This window comes from Neolamprologus multifasciatus, chromosome 3 (assembly GCF_963576455.1).
Source record: "Neolamprologus multifasciatus chromosome 3, fNeoMul1.2, whole genome shotgun sequence".
NCBI classification, from domain to species: domain Eukaryota; kingdom Metazoa; phylum Chordata; class Actinopteri; order Cichliformes; family Cichlidae; genus Neolamprologus; species Neolamprologus multifasciatus.
In genome coordinates this window covers 30,239,525-30,261,271 of record NC_140441.1, presented here as the reverse complement: position 1 = coordinate 30,261,271, position 21,747 = coordinate 30,239,525, and the positions used below count along the sequence as shown (strand labels likewise).

At 38.6% G+C, this 21,747-nt stretch overlaps 1 long non-coding RNA gene across 1 annotated transcript; it reads left to right on the top strand.

Moving 5' to 3' along the window:
- Window positions 1-3,684: 3,684 nt before the first annotated feature.
- LOC146522507 (uncharacterized) lies at window positions 3,685-5,443 on the top strand. Its single transcript, XR_014873300.1, has 2 exons — window positions 3,685-4,247; window positions 4,413-5,443. It is a non-coding gene; the product is annotated as an uncharacterized LOC146522507 (long non-coding RNA).
- Window positions 5,444-21,747: the final 16,304 nt, after the last annotated feature.

The following is a 21,747-nucleotide window of genomic DNA, read 5'->3' as shown; positions in this document are numbered from 1 at the left end:
GCTTTTCAAATGAGCAACAGGAGAGAGCAATCATAAATGATTTAAGACGAATCTAAATATGATTTTCTTACATAAATCGCAAATGCAAAAACAGACGTTATGCGTTAAAAGGAATTTAAATAGGTAAACCCAGCACAATCATTAAAATACAAAATATTTAAGTAGACATGCTTGTTTTAGATTATTATGATGTAAAGTGTCATAACGATATTGTTCAGGAGTATTTTTTGTACAGTTACTACAACAATTTCCTTTGAAAATCACCGCTTCACTTGTAGCCTCCCGTTTTCATTTTTAATTCACAGAAATAAGTTTGACTGTATTTATTCAAAAGCATTGAGGCTGCAGGCCTGTGTCACTAGTTGCCTACTATGATCTAGTTCCTTCAGCCTTTGAATCTTTTAAGACAAGATGCGACAGAAAGTTTGTTTTTGTTTTTATTGTGGATGGGACATAAAAAGAATTAGAAGTACAAAAATAGTGCTTCTATATGTATACTGTGAAATGACGCGCTTAGCAAGATTGAACAAAGTGTCTAGAAGGTGCATGAAAATAAAAAATCCTCCTTAGTGGGTGAAAAAAGCAAATAACTATTACGTGAATTTCGATGTTTTCATTTTATAATGTAATCAAAAGCAAACCAGTAAAACCATTAGACTGTTTATGATCTGTTGTAATACACATGGCTATATTTGATATCCGTATTACTGCTCTACCCAGCAGTCATTTGTGTATGTGGTTTTCTTTTCAATGTATTTTAAAATGACACATTTCAAGTCATTACATTTTTTTTTATCAGTTTTTACAAGATGCCAGACGTATGTGTTTGTAGGTGTGTCTATATTTTTACAACAGGTGATCCAAGAATATTTTTTTAGTCCTTTTCCAGATGTACAATTACAGTGCCCATTGTAAAAGTTCATGAAGGCATATTTTATTTACAATAGAACACAGAAGAAATATCAAATGTTTAAACTGGGAAAATGTATCTTTTAAGAAAAAAAAGGTAATTTTTTAATTTGATGGCAGAAACATATTTCAAAAACTTAGGACGGGGTCATGTTTACCACATATTCAGCTGCTCAACACTCCTGGGTTTTCTCGAGAAAGCTCCAATTCCATAGGCACTAATGCATCCACATATTATTAGAGATGGAGGCTTTTGCATTGAGTGCTGATACCAAACTGGATGGTTCCTCTCCTCTTATCTGGAGGATGTGATCTCCATGTTTTCCTAAAGAATTTCACATTTTGATTTCTGGAACTGCTCCCGTGCCCATGCAGTGATTTTCAGGCTAGAATCATGAGGGCCTGAAGATCACGGACATCTCATATTGACTTAGATACACACACAGATTTCTGAACTTTTTGATGCTATTATACATTGTATATCATGAAATTGTAGATCAAGCCTTTATAATTTTGCACTGAGAAGCATTATTCTTTCAAATTGTTCAACTATTTGTAGATGCATTTTTTGCAGACAAACCTCTCCACTGTAAAATCTAATATTGTGTTTAATTAAAATTATTAAATAGGCTGAACTTAATTTTTATCAATTTGTTATTAGAACTCGATTTAAATAAGTTACCAGTACTTTTTATGCAAAAACGCTGATAAACTCAATTTATTTGAGTTGTCTTAACTTAGAAAAACTAAGATAGAAGTTTTGCTTCTCAGTGCGGAAGGATGAAAGATGTGTTTTGAAAATGCCACGTTATTACCGTCCTCCTCCCTAGCACAGATCAGTCCGCATGTTCATGGTGCATTTGTTATGGAATATGTTGAGCAAATCTGGAAAAGCTTCAGCTCAAGATATTATTGTTGTCATTGCTGTGGATCTTTACCTGATACACTGACTTGGTGAGTAAATGTTTACTCTTATTCAAACTGATTTTGTGGCTTCTCTTAGTTTAGCACCAGGTTTATAATCTTGCTAGCTAGTTAGTGTTAGCCTAGCGTTGCTGCTGCCGCTGGGCTCATGTTACTTAAAAATTAACACCACAGCCTTAAAAACCTTACATAAAAATATGTATGTGAAATTTTCTGTTGATTGTTTGAAATAAAAAAGTGAGATAAGAGCCCAGACAAAATTCTTCGGGAGGTGCAGCCGTTAGGGGTGTGGGGGGTATTTTCAATCCATAGCCATGACTAACTAACTATATATATCATGTTTAACCTGAGTAGCAAAAGACCGCGGGGGGGTTGAAAACAATACGCTGGCAGTTAGCTGTGCTCACCGGCTCTATCAAGCCTTGACCTCCCGGTCAGCTATCCTGCTGGAACATAACACAGCTCTCCGAAAACGTGAAAGCAATTTTGCAAATATTTGATTTGATATACTTTTATTAGTCCCACAAGGGGAAATTTCATAAGGCTGCCGACCTATTGCACGCAATGGCGGCGCCATCTTACCCTCCGACCATACATACATTACACAAAACATCACATGGGGAAGACAGGTCAGAGAGGTATAACAATGGAAAATGCACCACATGAGGAAAGATAAGGAGAAAAAAAATAACTCCCCCCAGACTGAGCTCCAACACGGAGATCAGTTTGAGAACAGAAAAAAACACCTCTGCACATAGCACATGAAAAAACTCTTAATACACCAAAGAAACACATGACAAGCAACAGGGGTGGGTAAAGGGTGAGAGACAGCCGAATTAGATAGTACATCCGGGCCTGCAGCCTGTGCGCTGGTCTCCTTGATCCACCGTCAGCATCGGAGGGGAATAAGCGTCGAAGGCGTTTGGAAAGGGAGGGGGGATGAGTCTGTGCATATCAGTGTATGTGTGTGTGTGTGTGGGTCCAGAGTTCAGCTGAGACAGTGTCCTTCGCCCTGCCAGGCTAAGTAAACAGTCTTCCAGCCAACCCAGGTGGCCTCTCATGGAATGGGAAGGAAGAGACTAAACAGTCGTTATCAGGGTGTTTTTATTCGGCTCCAGCCTTGCGACCGCAGCTGCGCCGAAAGGGTATCCGCATGAAGTGATGGTGTTTTTTACTTTAGTGCGAACAACTCATATGAATTTCAAAGCAGTTCTACAGTCCAACACTGGTCTCTCAATCTCCCGTTGGAGAGCCGCGAGCTTCGCCATACTTGCGTTCTGTGATGTCATTTCTTGTGCTCAAGGAGCCGATTCTGAGTACTCACGACAGTGTGCCTCCTCGAGATGTCATCCAGTCTGCACTCAGAGATCTTATTCTGAGTATTCTCAGCAGCCGTAGGCTCTCCAAGAGCTTATCCGTGCTGCACTCAATGAGCCCATTTTGAGAAACTCACGCCTCTCCCATCGTTTCAATCCCAGCGGGCAGCCTTGTGAGGGTTTGAACAGCCAGTTCCGCTTTCTTAATTCTTCGATAAGTCAGGGCCAAGCCAGCTCTGATCCGCCAGAACCCTGTTACCATGGTTCCGAATAGGTAGATATCTTCAGCACTCAGGCTCACCCGAGCCCAGACTTCTCATTGAGAAAGGGGTGTCAATTGCATTTAGGGACCAGTTGATCCAATCCATAATTCCTCTTTTAGGTTTTAGAGAACAGACTGTGAGAGAGTGTTCCAGGGAAAAGTAATACAAAAAACACGAGACTAGACAAGGACATAAGAGGCTAAGCAGGGAAGCTAAGGGAGAGGAGGAGGAGGAGAAAAGTGCAACCGGCTTCGTCAGGAGCAAGAGCAGATATGTGATATTTTGAAAAATTAAGTAGATATTTGAGCATCACATAGCTACATTCTCGCCTGAAAATATCTTAAAAGGTTATTTTGTGACCCATAGAGGGTAGTCTGGGGAAAAGGTGGATCGCATTTGTCGGCCACAGTTGTAGGAGCCTGTGCGTACTTGTAAGCGCGGCAATGGTGGAGGAGCACGGCTAAAAAACGTATTACTTTTTCTGGGTCACAAAATAAACTTTTAAGATATTTTCAGGCGAGAATGTAGCTGTGTAAAGTTCAAATATCTGTTTGATTTATCAAGACATCACATATTTGCAAAAATGCTCAGACGTTTTCAGAGACGTCCATTTTTTTTCATGCTTTGTGGCAGCTTTTGAACATCTGTGGCATCTATTAATGTCAAATCTAGCCTTTATTTAACAACATAAGCAAACTCTATGTTACAATGATTGCACAGCCATTAAGGATCAAATCAGTTTCTGAAAAATGTTCTGCTTTTTCTCCCTCTGCTTGCTTCTTACTGTCTTTGAGGCTCGGGACCAGCACTCCTGCTGTTGGACAGAAAGACATCAGTAAGTATTTTGGTTTTCCAATATATTAGCAACTGTCAGTGACATTTATATTAATCAGGCTGAACTTTAATCATACTTTAGATCAGCCTGTTTTACTTATTGTTTTATTTGTTTGGTTTGGGGAAGTTGTTTCTTTACTGATCTTTTCCTGTCTTCTGTTATTAGACTTGAGATATGACTGCACTATGCTGTTGCTGGTGACTCCAGTTAATTCTACAAGACCTGCTGTGTAAGTAAACAAACAACAACAGTTTGTCTGCATTTCTTGAAAGATCACATCCCCCAAACTTAGTTTAGAGGGTCTACACTGTATATAGTGAAGTCTGCAAGTTTTCTAACAGCAAAATTTGTTTTGTGCCCAAATCATTTCGCAGATCATTAGAATGAAAGTTATTGGCCGTGTTTGCATAGCCCTTTTTAAAATCATGCTTTCATGACATTATTGTATGTTGGATGGTGGTCAGGGCTTTCCAGACTGACAATTGGGACATTGAATGTCACCTCTCTGGTGGGGAGGGAGCCTGAGATTGTGTAAATTGGAGTCTGTTTTATACCAAATGCAGAAAAAATGTTTTAAGAAAGCAATTCAGTTCATGTTCCAAAAAATATGATTGTTTGCTTGCAGGACAATAGGAGAGATGAGTCCTCCGTCACACATGGTGTGGTCAGTGAAGATGGTCGCCTGCAGGTTCAAGCTCATTGCATCTCCAACCCACATCTACTGCCACTGTACTTAAGGGAAGTTAAAGACTTTGTCTGCACCTACATTTGGATCACCTCGATCCATGATAGTCATTCAGGCAGTAATGCCTGGACTGGAAACAAGCCATCCTTAAAATAATACAACATTCCAGCTCCTGTGTTGGAATGAAAAACAAATGTGTTTAAATCAGAGACTGCACTTGTGATAGAACAACAAATATTTTATTTTGATTATATAAGTAATGTAAGTACAAAACAAACTTGTGGTAGGCCTAAGCTTATTTTCAGAATAATTATATGTGAGACTTTGTTTCATTGTAAGATTATAACAGTGATGGCATATAATTGTTTGTTGTTTAGCAGAACAGTGTCCAGTAGGGCTGCACGATTAATCGTTAGAAAATCGCGATCTCAATTCATACTTATGTGCGATCTCATTTCCAAATGACAACGATTTAAAAAAAAAAAAAAAGACAACGATGATTGTACCGCATTTTGATCCGGGACGTAATCTGCATGAAAACAAGCGCTCACTCTTCCTGCTCAACAAATGACAAGGGCGGAGCCTTATACCACGTGATACAGAAGCTGGCTGCTAAAATTGAAAAAACAACGGAGAGCACGTCAGGGATGATGAGAAAGTGACTGGAGAAAATCCGTCCCGGTCAACCACCCAAACATCAATAACGGGAACCTTATACAGCACTTCCCTATACCCGTCGAACTCCCGCAGGCACAAAGAAATTACGGAGGCTATCACTTATCACCTGACCAAAGATATGGCTCCCATCAACACTGTGCAAAAGGAGGGATTTAGGAAAGTGATCAACACCCTAGACAAACGCCACACAGTGCTGTCCCGCAACTATTTTTCTATTGTTGCACTACCTGCTCTATACACGCAGTGTCGAGCAACGGTGGAGACGGAATTTCAAGCAGTACAACATTTTGCGGCAATAACAAAATGTGAGACATTTTATTGTTTTTATGTTCATTTATTGTTTTTATGTTCAGTCTCAACTGTTACGAAGTTGATGTGCAGTTAATAAGTGCAATAAATATTTATACTGGAAAAGAAAATCGTGAGAGAATCGTGATCTCAATCCTTAGCAAAAAAATCGTGATTCTCATTTTATGCAAAATCGTGCAGCCCTAGTGTCCAGTATGTTGGCTGCTATACTTTTTCACATTTGAAAATAAAAGTTTTTTAACATCATTACAAAAAGTGTTGTTAATTATTTTTTAATCATATTCAGGTTACCACAAATTGTTTTTTCGTTTAGTTGAACTTGAAATGTTTGTCAGTAGGTAAACAATTAATATTGTACAGTCAGAAATATCAAGTTATTCTTAATACTGCAGACTTGCAATGAATAAGTTGTCCTAACAGTCATCTTAAGTAAACTTTACTCAATTTTTTTGAGGCAACGAGTTTACTTTTTTTTTTTTTTTAGTTCTGTGAGCTAATTAGATTTTACATTGTCTGTCTTTACTTCTGAGAAACTTTGAATCGCTATCATAAATACCTAATCACGTTACTGACATTTTAACAATCAGTTTAATTAGCTGTTCGACCTTTTAAGTACCACTTCATTTTCCAGCCTTTCCTAACTTTTTTGAGATATGTTGCTGCCATGAAATTCAAAATGAGACAATTTTGCTCAGGACAAAGTAAAATATCTTATTTTAAACATCTGAAATATTTTCTGTGTTATACTGTGAGTAAAATATGGGTTTATGAGGTTTGCAAATAATTGTATTCTGTTTTTACTTGCATTTTACAAAGTGTCACAACTTATTTGGAATCGGAAAATCAGTAAAGAGTAACTATATATTTACTGGTCATGCTGAACCTCAGTAGCACAATATTAAACAGCGTAGATAAAGGATGTAGTATAAATAGGAAGGCAGGCATGGCTTTTCTCACTGTTTGGTTTAGTTTTTCACTAGCTGTTTAGTGTTATTTTTCTGTATGAAAAGCTTTTTACTTTCACATTTCTGACAAATTGCTACAGTCTAGTCAGCAATTCTAGAAGCTAAATAAAATAATTACCTGCAATAGAGTATGTCTAACTTCAATTTTCACAAATGAAAAATGTTTCTTTTTAATTCATTTTGCAGTTTTCAGACAGTTATTCACAGCAACATGGTAAGCATCCAAGAAAAAGTTCTTCAAGTTTTAAGTTAACCCTGTTGGTTTCCTCCTCTCAGCTATACAGTAAATACACATAACAGACAGCACTGCCCTCATTTTTTTCAACAACAAACATTCATTTTTGCTTTAAACCAGTTGTCTGCACCATTAGATGTGCCCTGAGTTGGACATCTGCCAAGGTCATCTTTTGAAATAATTGCAGTGCCTAAAAAGAAAACACAACAAAAAAATAATACAGAATACAAATTTTAGGATTGTCCAAAATATTCTTGTCTTTGGAAATATTTTGTTTTTTTCATGTTACCAGTAGATTAGCAGAGTGGTGAACTATATTGGCTCGTTCATGCCACATTAGGGTTAGGGTTAGACACTTCACCTGTTGCCTACTGGTGGTGGTCAGAGGGCCCGGTGGCGCCAGTGTCTGGCAGCATCGCCTCTGTCAGTGCGCCCCAGGGTGGCTGTAGCTACAATGTAGCTTGCCATCACCAGTGTGTGAATGTGTGTGTGTGAATGGGTGGATGACTGGATGTGTAAAGTGCTTTGGGGTCCTTAGGGACTAGTAAAGCGCTATACAAATACAGGCCATTTACCATTTGCTTACGGTAATTTACTTTCTACTAAATCTATAGAGTTGCTTTTTTATGCCGTTAACTAGAATACATTTGCAATACAAATGTCATTAAAAATACATTTATAGACAATGCACTCAAAACATTTTTGGAGGTAAAATAAATCTGTAATTGGAAGGTTAAACAGTTTTGTTTTCAAATCAGAAAGTTTGGTTTTGAGTTGAATCTTGTGAATGGGATATTCACAAAAACATTGCAGCTTTACAACATCAGCAGTTAATCAAAAGATAGACGCAAGTCCATAGAAAGCATTCAACATAATTTATCTGATAGTAGGGCATGGAGCTGCTGGCATGCAATTGAATTCACAACTTTATGTTACTTTCAATAAAGTATTTTCCAATGTCTAAAGTCTAGCTCTCTTTTAATGAAAATTCTATTTACTGAATAATGAAGACATAAGAAGGATTTTATATATTAAAGAAATTAATGGCCCAATTACCTCGGATTCGTTTTAGACCCAAAGAAAAAATGAAAATAACAACAATAAAAAAACTTCACCCTCAATAAAAATGAAGAAATAAATCTGAGTAAAATTCAAATCAAATACATTCAATCATATGTTTATTTATATAAATAATGATTCATTAATGAAAATGTGCTGGTATTATTATGTATACCACTCAAGTACATTTCATTTGAAAAGATTCCATTAAATTTACCATTTTAAATTTCACTTGGAAAAATCTACCTGTACACTACATTTGCATAAATATTTTATTTTGAATGTCGACTACTAAAAAAATGTTATTTGAGAATCTTAAAAAACTACTTTTGCCAAACTTATTTTTATTTAGTTATCTCAATTCTGACTTGGGGATCAGAGATTTTCATTTAGTCCAATACAAAAAGTTTAATTCAGTATTTATATTGCCTAAAGCGACAAAATGAGCTTTATACAGTAGGGTAAAAAACAAAACAAAAAAACAAGTGAAACCCCTAACTATAAGAGCACCAATTTGTGAAAGTGGGAAGGAAGAACTCTTGTTTATCAAGAAGAGACCTTCAGGAGAATCATGCTTATGTTCTGTTGTGACAAAATACAAACTACAATGAGAATGGATAAATGTACATGACATGTAGTAGTAGTATGAGGGATAAATGAAGTGTAAGAAAAATGCCTGGTGCACCATGGGAAGTCCTCGAGAAGCCTGAACTGGTGTAACTGAGGGAGGATTCAGGGTCACCTGATCCAGCCCTAACTGTATGCTTTATGAAAAAGGTTTAAAACTTAAAGTAGAGATACTGTCTGACTTACAAATCCAAACTGGGAGCTGTTTCCATAGAAGAGGGACCTGAAAGCTGAAGTCTCGCCCTCTCATTCTACTTTTAAATATTCTAGGAACAACAAGTAAGCTTGCAGTCTGAGAGCAAAGTGCTCTAATACAATAACATTGTAGTACAAGGTTTATAAGATATAATGGAACAGATTACTCGGTACTTAGCATGTAAGTAGAAGGAATTTAAATAAAAGTCTGAATTTAACTGTGAACTAATGAAAAGAAGCTAATCTGAGATAAGAATGATCAGTACTCTCATTGTTCTATATCAACTGTAAATTTTATGCTGACACACACATCTGTAAAGGGTTGCTGTTGCTGTTACGCTTTGGCTCCATCTGTTGGTACACAAATACAAAACAAAAACTTGCATCACATTTTTATTGGGATTTTTTCTTATTCTATGATAACATATAAATATAATCTGAAAGAGCAACTGTTACATAAAAAAAAAATAAAGATAGAATAGAATAAACTTTTATCATCCCACAGATGAGAATATATATGTATAAATTAGTGCTGTCAGCGTTAATCTCGTTAAAATGACGTTAACACCATAACCGCATTAACGCAGCAAATCTCCGTTAGTAAGTTATCACAGATCGTCCCCATGTGTTAACAAGCTAACCATGCTCATTGGTTGCCAGTAAATTTTAGGGTTCGTTTTAAAGTTTTAGTTGTAACCTTCAGAACTCTGTGCGGTGAAGCTCCCCAGTATATCTCTGACCTGTTGAAACCTTATGCTTCATCCCGAGTACTTAGGTCGTCAGGTCAGAGGTTACTGGTGGTCCCATGTACTAGGTTTTAAAAACGTGGGGATCAGGCTTTTCAGGTTGTGGAACTCCCTGCCATTGTCTTTACGCTGTCTAGTCTCCATTGACTCCTTTAAAAAGCAGCTGAGGTAATTTTTATACAAACAAGCTCTTAATTATTTTTTTCACTGTTTTATATTATTTTATTTGTATTTCTGATTTTATTGTGAAGCACTTTGTTATTTTTATCTGTGAAATGTGCTATATAAATAAATTTTACTTACTTACTTACTTACTAACGTGTTGACGCCGTGCAGGCCCAGGCATGGGGCGATTCGCGATAAATCGTTAACGGAGATGTCATTTTAACAAGATTAACCCTGACAGCACTAATAAAAATGTGAAAATATGATGTAAATATGAGTAACAGAAATGAAGATAAAATCCATTATTGAGGTGTTTGGCCAGCCACAATCCACTAGCACAAATCTAGGTTCCCCTGCGCACTGAGAATGTCCCCAAAACCGCCGTCATTACACCTTTCGGCCTTTTCGAGTTTCTGCGCATGCCTTTTGGCCTGAAAGGTGCCGCCCAAACCTTCCAGTGGTTGATGGACTCGGTCTTGTGTGGCCTGCCCTTTGTTTTTCTATATCTTGATGATATATCGATAAGAGAATCGATAAAGAATCGAATCGTTAAACAGAATCGAAAATGGAATCGGAATCGTGAAAATCTTATCAATACCCATCCCTATCCCCATGTGTTACACATGGACTGATCATTAATCTGTCTAAATGCCAGTTTGTGTTGCCAGTTCTCGATTTCCTGGGACACTGGATTTCCGCCGAGGGCGCGGTTCTGTTGCCTGACAAAGTCCGAGCTGTTTCAGATTTTCCGCGTCCCACTTCTGTTAAGGCACTGCAGGAAGTTTTGGGGATGGTGAATTTTTACAACCATTTTCTCCCCAGAGCAGCGCATCTGCTGCAGCCCCTTTATGGGGCGTTAAAAGGTAAGAAGGCTAACGACTCTGTTGACTGGTTTCCGGAAAGCATCCAAGCATTTTCTGATGCTAAGTCGAGGTTAGCTAATGCCACCCTTCTGACCCACCCATCCTCGCGGCGCAGATTGCGTTGACCACCAATGCGTCGGACATAGCGGTGGGTGTGGTGCTGGAACAGCGAATCTCGGGTGTCTGGCAACCGCTCACCTTTTTCAGCTGTACACTATGAGTGTACACTATGATAACAAAGAGTCTATTTTTTTCCGTTTTTTTCTTGAGGGTTGTCTGTGACCCAGACATCCTCACGCTTAAATCTGCGCAGATGGGCCTCATACTGGAGGACAGACCTGTGCAGGACAGCGGCCCTCTCCTGGTCTGTAACGTTTCCACTGGCTGCCCTCACCCGGTAGTTCCCGTTTATGGTATTGCGTTTTTGACTCAGTACCTCCTCCTTCTCATCCGGGGGTCCGGGCCTCTGTTAACCTGTTCAGCTCTAAGTTTGTTTGGCCGGGCCTTCGCAAATCGGTGAAGGAATGGGTGGCGGCGTGCATTCCATGCCAGCGTGTGAAGGTTCATATACACACCAAGCCAACTGCCCCCGGAGCAGTTCTTCAACCCTGACAAAAAAAATGCTTTACAAACATTCAGAGATGAACTTACACACTTGCTTTACTTCTCTCTGGGATAATTTTCTCGGAGATGAAATGCTGATTTGGTGGCGAGGCTCCAAACGCTCAACCAGACCACCGACACCGCCACAGCCGCTCTATCAGGTGACGCATACTGCTCCGACGTGATAAGGTTATGGCCAAGTTTTGTGAGGTGCTTTTTTGATATTTAATGGATCGAATTACATTTTTTATTTCTCTCCGATATCCGATCCAGTAATTTAGGTCAGTATCGGACTGATACTGATACGTAATATCAGATCGGTCCATCTCTAGTTCCTGGTCTGGTGCACCATTGCCTGACTGACACTTTTGTTCCAAAGACTTTAGAGACTGCTAAGTTTGTTTTTGTCAGGCACGATGCCCACAGGACACCGCTGCAACCGCTGTACAACAGCCCATTTAGGGTTATCGAACCAGGCCAGAAACATTTTGTTTTGGATTTTTTGGGGGTTGTAGGGAGACTGTGTGTGTTGACAGACTTAAACCTGCACATATTCTTCCGGACAGTCATGTAGTGCCGGCCCAGGTCCCGCGCCATGGCCCCCCTCCTTCCACGGGGTTAACAGACTCTGGTTTTCCCCCCAGGACTACCCCCACAACCACCGGCGTTTGAACTTCCTCCTACCTTTCCTGCTCACCTTCACCAGTCTTGTTCACAGGATGGACCTTCCTCTGCCAGTTCTCTCAGTTCTGGTGAGTCAGTTAATAAAGTTGGAGTGAGACACTGAGACCTCTCCCGCCGTCTTTACATACCTCCACAACAGCATGATTTTGTCATTTTTCATTCAGTGATCTTATGTCCCATTAGATTAGGAGACTTTCAATTTGATTACATCTTTATTTATAGTAACACTTTCCCTTGAATGTTAAATGATTGAAGTAAGACACACACATCTGTAAGCAAGACACTTCACCCGTCGCCTACTGGTGATGGTCAGAGGGCCGAGTGGCGCAGCCTCGCCTCTGTCAGTGCGCCCCAGGGCAGCTATGGCTACAATGTAGCTTGCCATCACCAGTGTGTGAATGTGTGTGTGAATGGGTGGATGACTGAATGTAGTGTGAAGCGCTTTTGGGTTCCTTAGGGACCAACTAAAGCGTTATACAAATACAGGCCATTTTCCATTTACAAAGAAAACAAATAAGCACGTGAAAGCAACGTGAACGAATATTGCCACACCTCCCTCCAAATGTGAACTATGACTGGTATCCAGAATTAACTATGGCCACAAAGATGCCTTGTTCACAGAGATAAGAAAATAGATGATTATTTTGCATAGAGCTAATCTAGGAAATGCCAGGGGCATTTGAGACGACAGCTCCATTTGAGGCTCTCTGTAAACTGGATCCAAGGGAGTATATTTAAAATTTTATGGTACAATCTAAACTATGACCTTTATGTTGTGTTACATTTTTTTTGTCAACTTTTGAATTCCTTATGGAAACGTTTTTGTGGGGGCAACACAACATATATAGCAACATTTGTACCATTACCTCAAGCATTTCTATAGTTTCATTTGAAGATGTTTACATAGATAAGAAACAAGATTGTAATCTGGCTGTTATTTTGCTTGCTTACCAGGAAAAAATGCAAATTAATGAAAGATGGCAACTTCATCTGCAGACATCATCTGCCAAATACAGTACAGACTACAGTACAAACATTAGGTCTCTCTCCTCCAAGTCTCTGTTAGTACATGACTTAATAATTGATCAACAAATTGACTTACTTTGCCTTACAGAAACCTGGTTTCAGCAGGGTGACTACACCCCGAGTCATTCTAACTACCAGAAATCTCGAAGCACAGGCCGAGGGGACGGTTTTAAGATTAGGCTTAAAACCTTCCTTTTTGCTAAAGCATATAGTTAGGGCTGGACCAGGTGATCCTGAATCCTCCCTTAGTTATGCTGTAATAGGTGTAGGCTCCTGGGTGTAGGCTCCATGATGCATTGAGTTTTTCCTTTTTCAGTCACCTTTTTCACTCATTATGTGTTAATAGATCTCTGCATTGAATCTTCCACAGCATGTCTTCTATCCTGTCTTCTTTCTCTCAGCCCAACCTGTCTCCAAAGTGCTTGCTCATAGGGGGTCATATGATTTTTGGGTTTTTCTCTGTATGCATTATTGTAGGGTCTACCTTAAAATATAAAGCGGCTTGAGGCGACTGTTGTTGTGATTTGGTGCTACATAAATAAAACTGAATTGAAAAGAGCCCAAGGCCCTGTTCTTAGAACTATAGTCAGCTTTTGGAAGATGATTATTAGTAGTGGATAAGAAAAGGTCTCAGTTGCTTAATGATTGTGTTGTAGAGCCCACAAGACATAGACAGGGAGAGTGCTTTGAAAGCTAAAGTGACCATATAACTCACATTATAATTAGCATTTTATTAGAAGTTTCTGGCATCACTCGAAGGCAAATTTCTTCATTAAAGGCAGACAAACACTTTAAAAAATGCAATGTAAAAAAAACTATGCTATGATGTCACTGTACATAAGATCCTTGCTGGAATTTGACTTGTCTGAATTACAGTGGTTTGCAAAAGTATTCGGCCCCCTGAACTTTTCCACATTTTGTCACGTTACAGCCACAAACATGAATCAATTTTATTGGACTTCCACGTGAAAGACAAATACAAAGTGGTGTACACGTGAGAAGTGGAACGAAAATCCTACATGATTCCAAACATTTTTTAAAAATAAATAACTGTGGGGTGTGCATAATTATTCATCCTTCTTGCCCATTCTTCTTTGCAAAATAGCCCCAGCTCAGTCAGATTAGATGGACAGTGTTTGTGAACAGCAGTTTTCACATCTTGCCGAATACTTTTGTGCTGTATTTTGCATTGTGCAGCTTGTCAATAGAGAGGTTGTCAGTTTATGAAAAGACACATTTACAAGATAGGATAAATAAGCCAATAGTGTTGCATAACAATGACCCAGCACAATACAGGAGTGCATCCAGTAGATCCAGGAGATCCAGGAGAGATGCAATTATCTGAGGACTAAGTCAGTGTGGTCGGCTTCTCTGTGGTTCCAATGACGCTTCCTGTCACGACACCTTTAAAGACTGAACTTGGCTACAGAGCAGTAAATAACAGGGAACTAACCATCTTGTAGTGGAAACTTACTGAAATGCTGTTGTTTAGACTAGAATAGGGTGCCCGGTAATAAAACTGTCAAGGGCCATCTCCATTTTGAGATCTGCGGCAACGTGTCATGCAGGACGCATCTCCCTTCTAGAAGCAATTGTGTAAGAGAACAAAGTGTTAAATGGTCAACTGAGCAGTGTTGTGTTTTCCATCGGATGCCTCTGAGGAATCAAAAGAACTCGGCGAATTGTTGATATTTAACAATCTCCAGCCTAAATTACTGAATCTATTCCTGTCCATTTTTTTTGTGTGTGTGTGAATTCTTTTAATACTTTGCCTTGTTACTTCCAAAAAAAGACTATCATTTGAAGGTTTGAGTTCTCAGACTCAAACCTTCAAATGATAGTCAAGCATGTTTTTAAAGAGCCCTGCAAGGGATATTGGAGAAAGAAAAAAAGAAGAGACCACTATTATCACAAATGGCAGTGACCATGAGGCTGCCTTGTTCACAGGAAAGAAACCAGATTATAATCTTGCTTTGTGCTTATCTGGACCATGCCAGGGGCATCAGAGAGGATGGTAGTACATCAGATGTTTATTTGCAAACTAACATGCAAATTAACAAAATGTATCAACTCTGTTACATCATCTGTTGCAAAATACAGTACACAGCCCAAGGCTGGAGACTCATAAAGGTTATGAAAGTGCTCTATGTGAGCTTAAAATTACCCACTATTTTTTTTTTTAAATTTATTTATTTATTTTTACAAACAAGTCTTTCAAAGTAATTTTTGATAAGTTTTAGAGTTTCAATGTACATGCTCAATTTTTTTGTGCAATATTGTATCTCAAAACTTGCTGTGCAACACACGGTGAAATTATAATTCTTTAAAGTTGGTATGATTTGTCACTTTCCATCAATGCAAGGGAAAAACTATATCATGAATCAAAGTATAGCTGAACTGAGTTTCAAACATTTCTTTTACCAATAAATAACTGAAAAGTGGGGTGTGCGTAATTATTCATCCCCCTGAGTCAATAATTTGTAGAACCACCTTTTGCTGCAATTACAGCTGTCAGTCTTTTAGGGTATGTCTCCACCAGCTTTGCACATCTAGAGACTGAAATTCTTGCCCATTCTTCTTTGCAAAATAGCTCCAGCTCAGTCAGATTAGATGGACAGCGTTTGTGAACAGCAATTTTCAGATCTTGCCGAATACTTTTGTGTTGTATTTTGCATTGTGCAGCTTGTCAATAGAGAGGTTGTCAGTTTAGACCTTACAGAAACCTGGTTGCAGCAGGGTGACTACATCCCCGAGTCATTCTAACTACCAGAAATCTCGAAGCACAGGCCGAGGGGGCGGTGTGGCAGCAATTTTTCACACCAGCCTATTAATCAACAAAAGACCATGACAGACTTTGAACTCATTTGAAAGCCTGATGCTTGGTCTTGTCCACCCCAGCTGTAAAACTGAAAAACCTGCCTTACTTGTTATCATCATCTTCCACCTGGACCTTACACTTTTTTTTAGACTTTTTATCTGATTTCGTTCTCAGCTCAGATAAAATAATTATTGTGGGTGATTTTAACATCCATGTAGATGCTAAAAATGACAGGCTCAACATGGCATCTGTTATTAGACTCAATTGGCTTCTCTCAAAATGCTCAAAAGCGCTGTAACTAAGTTTAAGAATATAATCCACCCACTGTTATCATCGTCAATGTTCTGTACCAACATAGAGCAGAGCAGCTATCTGAACGCTACCCCAACAGAGGTCGATTATCTTGTTAATAATTTCACCTCCTCACTACGTACGACTCTGGATACTGTAGCTCCAGTGAAAACTAAGGTCTCTAATCAGAAGTACCTGACCCCGTGGTATAAATCTCAAACACGTACCCTAAAGCAGATGAGTCATAATCTGGAGAGGAAATGGTGTGTCACAAATTTAGAGGATCATCATTTAGCCTGGAGAAATAGTATGTTGCTTTATAAGAAAGCCCTTCGCAAAGCCAGAACAGCTTACTATTCGTCACTGATTGAAGAAAATAAGAACAACCCCAGGTTTCTCTTCAGCACTGTAGCCAGGCTGACAAAAAGTCAGAGCTCTTTTGAGCCAACCATCCCTTCAACATTTAGTACTAATGACCTCACGAACTTCTTCACAAATAAAATGTTAACCATTAGAGAAAAAATTACCATTACCAGTAATCATCTCACAGATGTAATATTATCTACAGCTACTCTTAGTACCATTGATATTCATTTACTCTTTCTCTCCAATCGATCTTTCTGAGTTAACTTCAATAATTACTTCCTCCAAACCATCAACGTGTCTTTTAGACCCCATTCCTACAAAACTGCTCAAAGAAGTCCTGCCATTAATTAATTCTTCGATCTTAAATATGATCAACCCATCTCTAATAATCGGCTATGTACCACAGGCCTTCAAGCTGGCAGTAGTTAAACCTTTACTTAAAAAGCCATCTCTAGACCCAGCAGTCTTAGCTAATTATAGGCAAATCTCCAACCTTCCTTTCATATCAAACATCCTTGAAAGAGTAATTGTCAAACAGCTAACAGATCACCATCTTAATGGCTTATTTGAAGAGTTTCAGTCAGGTTTCAGAGCTCATCACAGCACAGAAACAGCTTTAGTGAAGGTTACAAATGATCTTCTTATGGCCTCTGACAGTGGACTCATCTCTGTGCTTGTCCTGCTAGACCTTAGTGCAGCATTCGATACTGTTGACCATAATATCCTATTAGAGCGATTAGAACATGCTGATGACACCCAGCTCTATCTATCCAGATAATACACACCAATTAGTTAAACTGCAGGAATGTCTTTAAGACATAAAGACCTAACTTTCTGTGCCTAAATTCAGATAAAACTGAGGTTATTTTACTCGACCCTGAAAATCTTAGAAAAATGGTATCTAACCATATTCTTACTCAGGATGGCATTACCTTGGCCTCCAGTAACACTGTGAGGAACCTTGGAGTCATTTTCGACCAGCATATGTCCTTCAATGTAGTGACACATCCATATGTGATTTCAGCACACGTCCCTGTGAATTTAATTGGCAGAGACTTGCTGATTAAAAAAAGACTATAATTTGAAGGTTTGAGTTCTCAGACTCAGAAATAAAAACAATTTCTTCAAGCATGCTTTTACGGAGCCCTACAAGGGATATTGGAGAAAGAAAAAAAAAAAAGAGACCACTATTATCACAAATGGCAGTGACCATGAGGCTGCCTTGTTCACAGGAAAGAAACCAGATTATAATCTTGCTTTGTGCTTATCTGGACCATGCCGGGGGCATCAGAGAGGATGGTAGTACATCAGATGTTTATTTGCAAACTAACATGCAAATTAACTAAATGTATCAACTCTGTTACATCATCTGTTGCAAAATATAGTACGCAGCCCAAGGCTGGAGACTCATAATCGAAAGGTTATGAAAGTGCTCTATGTGAGCTTAAAATTACCCACCGTTTTTTTTTTACAAACAAGTCTTTCAAAGTAATTTTTGATAAGTTTTAGAGTTTCAATGTACATGCTCAATTTTTTTGTGCAATATTGTATCTCAAAACTTGCTGTGCAACACAAGGTGAAATTATAATTCTTCAAAGTTGGTATGATTTGTCACTTTCCATCAATGCGAGGGAAAAAATATATCATGAATCAAAGTATAGCTGAACTGAGTTTCAAACATTTCTTTTACCAATAAATAACTGAAAAGTGGGGTGTGCGTAATTATTCATCCCCCTGAGTCAATAATTTGTAGAACCACCTTTTGCTGCAATTACAGCTGTCAGTCTTTTAGGGTATGTCTCCACCAGCTTTGCACATCTAGAGACTGAAATTCTTGCCCATTCTTCTTTGCAAAATAGCTCCAGCTCAGTCAGATTAGATGGACAGCGTTTGTGAACAGCAATTTTCAGATCTTGCCGAATACTTTTGTGTTGTATTTTGCATTGTGCAGCTTGTCAATAGAGAGGTTGTCAGTTTAGACCTTACAGAAACCTGGTTGCAGCAGGGTGACTACATCCCCGAGTCATTCTAACTACCAGAAATCTCGAAGCACAGGCCGAGGGGGCGGTGTGGCAGCAATTTTTCACACCAGCATATTAATCAACAAAAAGACCATGACAGACTTTGAATTCATTTGAAAGCCTGATGCTTGGCCTTGTCCACCCCAGCTGTAATACTGAAAAACCTGCCTTACTTGTTATCATCATCTTCCACCTGGACCTTACACTTTTTTTTAGACTTTTTATCTGATTTCGTTCTCAGTTCAGATAAAATAATTATTGTGGGTGATTTTAACATCCATGTAGATGCTAAAAATGACAGGCTCAACATGGCATTTAATCTGTTATTAGAATCAATTGGCTTCTCTCAAAATGCTCAAAAGCGTTGTAACTAAGTTTAAGAATATAATCCACCCACTGTTATCATCTTCAATGCCCTGTACCAACATAGAGCAGAGCAGCTATCTGAACGCTACCCCAACAGAGGTCGATTATCTTGTTAATAATTTTACCTCCTCACTACGTACGACTCTGGATACTGTAGCTCCAGTGAAAACTAAGGTCTCTAATCAGAAGTACCTGACTCCGTGGTATAAATCTCAAACACGTACCCTAAAGCAGATAACTCGTAAGCTGTAGAGGAAATGGCGTGTCACAAATTTAGAAGATCATCATGTAGCCTGGAGAAATAGTTTGTTGCTTTATAAGAAAGCCCTTCGCAAAGTCAGATCATCTTACTATTCGTCACTGATTGAAGAAAATAAGAACAACCCCAGGTTTCTCTTCAGCACTGTAGCCAGGCTGACAAAAAGTCAGAGCTCTTTTGAGCCAACCATCCCTTCAACATATAGTACTAATGACCTCACGAACTTCTTCACAAATAAAATGTTAACCATTAGAGAAAAAATTACCATTACCAGTAATCATCTCACAGATGTAATATTATCTACAGCTACTCTTAGTACCATTGATATTCATTTACTCTTTCTCTCCAATCGATCTTTCTGAGTTAACTTCAATAATTACTTCCTCCAAACCATCAACGTGTCTTTTAGACCCCATTCCTACAAAACTGCTCAAAGAAGTCCTGCCATTAATTAATTCTTCGATCTTAAATATGATCAACCCATCTCTAATAATCGGCTATGTACCACAGGCCTTCAAGCTGGCAGTAGTTAAACCTTTACTTAAAAAGCCATCTCTAGACCCAGCAGTCTTAGCTAATTATAGGCCAATCTCCAACCTTCCTTTCATATCAAACATCCTTGAAAGAGTAATTGTCAAACAGCTAACAGATCACCATCTTAATGGCTTATTTGAAGAGTTTCAGTCAGGTTTCAGAGCTCATCACAGCACAGAAACAGCTTTAGTGAAGGTTACAAATGATCTTCTTATGGCCTCTGACAGTGGACTCATCTCTGTGCTTGTCCTGCTAGACCTTAGTGCAGCATTCGATACTGTTGACCATAATATCCTATTAGAGCGATTAGAACATGCTGATGACACCCAGCTCTATCTATCCAGATAACACACACCAATTAGTTAAACTGCAGGAATGTCTGACATAAAGACCTAACTTTCTGTGCCTAAATTCAGATAAAACTGAGGTTATTTTACTCGGCCCTGAAAATCTTAGAAAAATGGTATCTAACCATATTCTTACTCAGGATGGCATTACCTTGGCCTCCAGTAACACTGTGAGGAACCTTGGAGTCATTTTTGACCAGCATATGTCCTTCAATGTAGTGACACATCCATATGTGATTTCAGCACACGTCCCTGTGAATTTAATTGGCAGAGACTTGCTGATTAAAAAAAGACTATAATTTGAAGGTTTGAGTTCTCAGACTCAGAAATAAAAACAATTTCTTCAAGCATGCTTTTACGGAGCCCCGCAAGGGATATTGGAGAAAGAAAAAAAAAAAAAAAAAGAGACCACTATTATCACAAATGGCAGTGGCCACGAGGCCGCCTTGTTCACAGGAAAGAAACCAGATTATAATCGTGCTTTGTGCTTATCTGGACCATGCCGGGGGCATCAGAGAGGATGGTAGTACATCAGATGTTTATTTGCAAACTAACATGCAAATTAACGAAATGTATCAACTCTGTTACATCATTTGTTGCAAAATATAGTACACAGCCCAAGGCTGGAGACTCATAATCAAAAGGTTATAAAAGTGCTCTATGTGAGCTTAAAATTACCCACTGTTTTTTTCTTTCAAAGTAGTTTTTGATAAATTTCAGAGTTTCAATGTACATGCTCAATTTTTTTGTGCAATATTGTATCTCAAAACTTGCTGTGCAACACAAGGTGAAATTATAATTCTTCAAAGTTGGTATGATTTGTCACTTTCCATCAATGCGAGTGAAAAAAAATATCATGAATCAAAGTACAGCTGAACTGAGTTTCCGTTCCAGGACAATTGTGTAAATCACAAATTTTACTGTGTGACAGAAAAAAGACAAGAGGATGGTAAAACCATGGGAATAAAGATTAAGTTCTTGAATGGCTTATATTACATGCCACTAAAGTTTATTTCCAAATCTCACACACACATATATGGAGAAAAACATTCCCATTCATCACTCTTTGTCAGTCACTATTCTTTCTCTATCCCAGTATATTTGATTGAGAGGGATGAGTCATCTGAGTTGCTACTAAATTCACAAACCATTATTTTCCCTCTTTTATCATCAGTACATTTGTCCACATTTGCAAAACAGAATCACTCACATGCTCCTCCAACACTCTACTAAATAAACGACTAAATAATAAAACATTTCTTTTTATTTTCAAAATTAATTGTTTTGAAACTGTTTATATAGAGATGCTAATCTTACATTATTATTTTGTGCTCTTAACAGAGAAACATGTAAACTAATGAAAGCTGTCAACCTGTGACATCTGCTCTCAAATATAGTATAGAGCCCAAGGCACCTTCTTAAAACTCTTTCAAACCTGTAACCCACTGGACACAAAGGATCCACTGATGTCCCATAGCCACTTGCCATTTGACATCTCCACTGGGTTCTCAAAGGCTCCTGCATCCTTGCTTCTATGGGTCTGACATGTTGTGGAAGCAAAACAACATATTTCCCAGTGTTTTTAGTTTTTCACATTTAACACAAAGAATATAAAGAATGTGCTCTTGGAGTGTATGAACACGGGCCTCAAGACTTTT